Source organism: Camellia sinensis, chromosome 1 (genome assembly GCF_055761805.1).
Source record: "Camellia sinensis isolate YWXY chromosome 1, ASM5576180v1, whole genome shotgun sequence".
In the NCBI taxonomy this organism is placed as follows: domain Eukaryota; kingdom Viridiplantae; phylum Streptophyta; class Magnoliopsida; order Ericales; family Theaceae; genus Camellia; species Camellia sinensis.
The window spans coordinates 53,969,704-53,976,254 of NC_138961.1; positions in this window are offsets into that span (position 1 = coordinate 53,969,704).

Here is a 6,551-nt window from a genome sequence, read left to right on the forward strand (position 1 = left end):
TTTTAAATAAACTTATTAAAGAAGAAGTAAGAATTCACATAAATATCAAAATACAATTATTGATTTTTGTTTTTTTTTTTTATACATAAAAGCGAATATTTAGGCTGTTTTTCATTATTATTGTTTGGACTTTCAGAACCAAACAATTTTACTTTCTTCGGCAATGTACAGCCAAACAAAGTGAATTTGATCAGTTCTGAAAGTCCGAACAAATTCACTTTGTTCGGTTCTAAAAGTCCAAACAATAATGATGAGAAACATGCTGAATATTCGTCATCCTCCTATGCTGTTCTCCTTCACTGTCCACCTTAACCAGTGTCGCTTTCACTGGTGTTGGGTTTCCTGATCAGATTCCATATATATACATGAATAAAAGAAAAGTTTTTCCAAAATAATTTAAATTTTTTAATTTATTTTATTTGGGTGTGCCTCACAAGAGTAATTTGAGGGGGAAAAATAAAGTGTACTAAAAATAAATTATAACCCTAAATAATTTAATAGGATGTGCTGAAAAATTTAATGAACATTTTTTTTGGGTGTAATAGAATCTCTCGACAGACAGCTGGGCTTAGGGGTCCACTCTAGAATCCATCTCAGCAATCTCGAGAAGCTCATTTAATAAAATAAAAAATAATAAAAAGATTACACCTCTACGAATTTACTTCAAATATAGATCATCTCCTTGTGTTTAGAGTTATAAATGCTATCTTATCAGAATTTTGTATTTAACAAAATAAATTTTTTAAAAATTTCTAATTACCCTTCTATACAATAATAAAATTAATTGAATTATTAATTAAAATACATTTGTGACATCATTAAAAATTATTAATTGGTTTGATGATTTATTAACAAAAGAAGCTATTTGTTATGAAATTAAAAGGAAAAATTTCAATACAGAGTATATTTTTTTTAAAAAAAATAATTACAAAAAAATGATTAACTGTATAAATATTAATAATTAAAATTCTATTCTATTTTATAAAATTGTAATAAATTTTTAAAATAACCACTAAATAGTAATTTTTCCAAATTAAAAATGTCAAGGAACGGGATGTAATTTCTATAATCACCGGAAGTAATTCGTATTTTAAGCAAATCTTAGGGATTATATTTGTAATTTATTCTTAAAAAAAATCTGTTATTTTTCTTTCTCATTACAAGTTTAAGACAATGAAACACAGCACTAGGGTTAATCTTTATATCTTGGATTTGTGTAGAAAAAGAAAAGAAAAGAAATATATATAGGAATAGAAAATGAAGAGAAAAAAGATTTTTTTTTTCTAATTTTTTGGTTTGATTAGAAAAATGAGAATATATATATATATTTGTTTTTAAAATTGAATTTTTTTTATTTGGTTAATCATAAAATACAACAGCTAGATATAATGTTCTGTAGATTTTGTATGAATTAACTAATGACCCCAACAACATATGCAATGTCGAGTTGTGTGATAGTTATATCCACTAGACTTTTCACGATATTTCTGAACTAAAACACATCTTCAACAACAGAAACTTTAAAATATGAGAAAAAAGTATCTAGAATTCATCATGAATATTGATATATGGTATAGATTTAATTATAGATAATGAGACCCATATTTGAAATCAATCTCATCCCTTTAATATTTATTTTATGTATTTTTTCCAAGTAAACTTTCTGTTGTCCCAAGACTATTGTTTCAATAAACTAGCCGATATCTTAATGAATCTATACATCTTTTCTATAATTTTTCATGACAAATTTAAGTTCCAAATATGCCATTAACACAATGAATTGCACAACCAATAGGATCCATCCAATGGAGACAAGGCATATAGATAGTGTCACAGCAAGTTGGTTGGTTTAGCACCCAAAGCTCTTGACACGATTGGAAACTAACAATCAAAATTTATGCCCTCCATCCTCATTCTAAGGTTGTCCCTCTTGATGCCTTCGTTTCACTCAATTGATTCCCAATATTGATTTAGGTTTATATGCACATTGCTCATATTCTTAGCTTAAAGTAGAACATTACTCATCAGCACAAAAGCAGACATGACTTGAAAATGAAGGGTACTTGCAAGTGCAAAGAGATTTCATTTTGGTTGTTCAATACAGTTTATTCAAATTATAAGTATGATGAGATTGAGTAATAGAAAGATATTTATAAAAAACCGTTTACAATGTCCAATCCAATGAAAGGTACTTATTATGAGAATGTTAATCTCACCTTTGAATGAATTAACCAATACTTTTTCTTTTTCAATCAAACGGGATTTATGTGAGACTCACTAAATTGTTAATCAATTCCATTCTTTAAGAGAGTTATCAAACATGGCCTAACTATCTATCTCACTTAAGAGAGTTTTGAATCAGATGTCTAAATATACTCCTATTCTTAAAATTATGCTTTGAAACTCATGTTTTCAGATTCTCATATAATATAACGTTTGACAGAATGTATTAAAATAAAAAGACAATAATGAATTTAAGGATAAAAAATTCTTCGTCATATTTAAAAGACCTCTTTTACCTTCTCTACTATATTTGAGAGTTAAATTGATATCAAAATGTTATACGTTGCAAAAGTATTTGTGATATTTTGTTTGTATTTTCGATTGAAAAAGAGTTTAGATATTCTGTTGTGTTTTCAATTTGTTTTCAATTTGTAAATTCTTTTATTAAATGACAAATGTTGATATTTGATATTTTTGTGTGGAAAATATAAGACTTAATTTTATCATTTAAAAAAAATCAAATTAAATAATTTTTGAATAAAAAAAAGGTAATGAAATAGTTTTGATAATACATGGTTTTCTTAGATGTATTTATTATTGATATTAGTTGATAATCTTTTGGTTATGTTGAGTTGGATTGTTATCCAAAAAAAAAATCTTGACAAGTTGTTATATTATGTTCAAAATTTGTAAAAGTTTAAATTACTAAACCGATTTGCATTTATCTGTCAATTCGCTCAATTCGGGAGACGGATGTTGATTGATTTTTCTCAATTTGCCAATCCGACAGACGGATGGCAGATTGAAGGTTCATCGGCCGCAACTGAACCACGAACACCCCTCGCACTAATACACATCAAATAAGTAAATTTAATACAAAATTTAGTCATAGTAACATTTACTTTTCTAAAACAGTGGAAGTAATAACAAAAAATTAAAAAAAAGCCCCTCATTATTTGAGGACCATTCATAGTTCCTCAACATGGAAGTGCTGGTCCATATCTTCAATGTCTTTTCCATGTCCTTTTTATTGTGCTTGTGCTTGTCATTGGAATTTGATTTTCCTCTTCTTTTCCCCCCAAAAAGCAAAAGTTTGGGTTCAACAAAAGTCGTAAAGGTGCTAATTATATTATTAAGGAAAAGGATTTGTTGTGTAAATCTATGTTTGCCAGTTAATATCGCATTAAGTGGTCAATTAAAGCACAAAAATTAATCATGATTTTTAATTTTCACTACAATTGAAGTGTAGGTCCAACCTATAATCATATTGTGAAAAATATACATAGAAAATATTTTGTATAGTTAAAATGTGATCCACATTGCATATGACGTACACTTTTTCTGTTCTAATCTTATATACCCAACATTTTTTATAATGATATATGAATTTTAAATGAAATTGAAGCCCATGAGATCACCATTACCATTGCTTTCCCTCAAAGCTAATCAATTGGAAAATCAGCACAAGAAACCCAAAACTTTGGTACAATTATTTTTATTGCGTCCCACCAGATGTATTTTATTTGCTCTCTGTCATAATCATCCAAAGTAAAAAGGCTCCTTGAGGTCTAAGTGGGAATGAATCCATCAACACTCTGCACACTATTTTATATGATATATATATATATATATATACATAGTTATATATATTGAAAGTGGAAAAATATGATTAGTAGTCCCAACTCGAGCTAGCCTCACTTGTCAGATACAATAGGGTGTGTGATCGATTATAACCATATGGCACGATATGATAAGATTAATCGTATTCCTAACAATGGTCAAGACTAAATCAACCATAATCAAAATAAAAAGGGACTTAAAAAAGGAGGGTATTATTGAATTCTCTAATTATCAAGCACATTCTAATCGTATATAAATTTCCTGAGGTCCAAGCAATCTAATCCCCTGTAAATACATCAAAGGCTTCAAATGAAAGGATACATAAGTTATTACACGCTTGAGCTACAATTATGTATTCTCAAAGGCTTTTGTTTAATTAATTAACCAAGTGCTTATTGACCAACAACCACTGTCAGCCTAACGTATTATATTTTATTTTACACGTTTTCATCTTTTGGTCAAGCATTTATCTTCAACCAAGTGTTATATACTATCCCAAAAGAGGAAAGTCCTTTGAGCTATAATGTCATTAATTTTGACCACAACTTTAAGTTTGTGTGTCTATTTACTTGGGTTGGTGAATCTTCTTTCACATTTTACCATTCACGAACCTAAAAAAAATAGAACCCAGTCACTTATGAAATATGGGTATTTTGAAAAATATATTGTACTTGTATCGGATATTTATCGACATATTGTACTTCATATGGTATTTCTGTATACGTATCGGGTATACAAAATACGTATCCAAATTTCTTTTTCTTAATTTTTGACATACCCAGACATATCTAATATATACGTAAGTCGTACCGTACCTCAGTTGAAATAATATTTTCTTTTACTACAGATATAAAACTCTCTTCACTAGACTTCTTTTTTATTTTTAGTTTTATACTTAGTATGATTTTAAAATTAAACTATGGTTTGTAAGTTATTTAATATATTGACATTTAATTTTAATTTATGCCTTTACTTTTAGCATTAAATGTTAATTATAGATTGGATCTTAACAAATAATGCTATATGCACTAATTAGTATACAAACTAATGTATCAACAGATGATGTGGCATAATTTTAGAGGTTTTGAGTATTTATAATTTGTATAATAAATAGGGTCATTAATGATATCATAACACTAGTTAGTACATTAGTGTGTACACTAATTGATGCATGTAGCACCACCGTAACAAATTAAACTATTTAATTAATTTTTACATTACTCTAAATTAAAAATAAGTATTTTTTCACAAACTTATCAGACCGTACCCATATTTGTACCTATACTTATATCCATACCCTACTTTTTTTTTAAAATTTTACCGTATCGACGTACCCTAAGGGCATGTTTGATTGGGTGGATTAGAGTGTGGGATTAGGATTATTAATCCGTGGGCCCAATTATCCTATATTTGTTTTAACATTTTTGTTTAGGATTATTAATCCAATGGATAATTAATTCAACAAATTTGTAGGATTATTAGTAATAGGGTAGGGGTGGGATTATTAATCCAATGGATATTAATCCAATTGGATAGTGAATACCACACTAATTTACTAGGACTATTAATACTTCACTATTAATATTGTGAATCAAACATGACCTAATCGTATTAGCACTCATACCGTGCTTCAGCCACATAAAGGGCCATAGAACAGCCATAAAGATAGGACTGTTCCAGTTGTGTGTATATTCACAAGCATTGACTTGTGCCCCATGTTCTAATTAAGTGATTGTAAATCTCTTGTAAAAGTAAAATAAGTAAAGAATATACTTTGTAATTTATGAATTTTGTTAACAAGAGACTGTTAAAACATATCTAAAATATATGTTCTATATTTGTTAAGTTTTCATATTTTTATAAGCATTTTTATTCTCATATTTTTTGATTAACACTCTATACAAGTCTTATGTATAGGCCATCTATTGTAATAATTCAATACACAATACAGCAATATATTATTCAATATACAGAGATTCTCTTTTCTCACTCTTTTTCTTCTCTCTCTTCATACAATTAGCTTAACATGGTATCAGAACTACAGGATCCGATTTGTCTTTCTAGTTCACCGGCAAGCAGCCGATTGGCAACCTTGCCTTTGCTACTCACTAGAGTTTCAAGAGATACCTATAGTTCCAACAACTAATCAACCACCACCTCTCTTGCGGGCATCAAATCTCAATCTTCCGCCCTTTCAATATAGATCTGAATCTGGACTAAAATCCTTTTTTTTTTTTGGTGTGTGTGCTTCCACTCTCTCACAGTTCTTTCTCATTTAATCTTAAATAGGTTTCTATCTTAAAATCTACACTACTAAAAAGCAGAACTTTTGCAGCAATTTCAAACGTCACAAAAGGTGCACATGTCATCACAAAAGACTTTTTGCGACGGAATAGCAATGGGAAATGGAGGGTGACAGAAGGGGGGCGTAACAAAAGATATTTGTGACGCGATAGTTTAACCTGACACAAAAAAGTGAGAAAATTTTCACTTTTAGCAACAATTTAGGATGCCGTCACCAAAAACTTTTTTAGAGATGATTGACATTGCGAAAACTATTCAGTGTGTTTGGTTTCAGTTTTCCGAATTTAGTTTTCTGAAAATTGAGTTTTTTATTTTTCTTTTTTCTTTTTTATTTTTTTAGTGAATATTTTATAAATTTTAAACAATATTTCTATTTTTTTAAATATACCTTAGTTAGATGTATC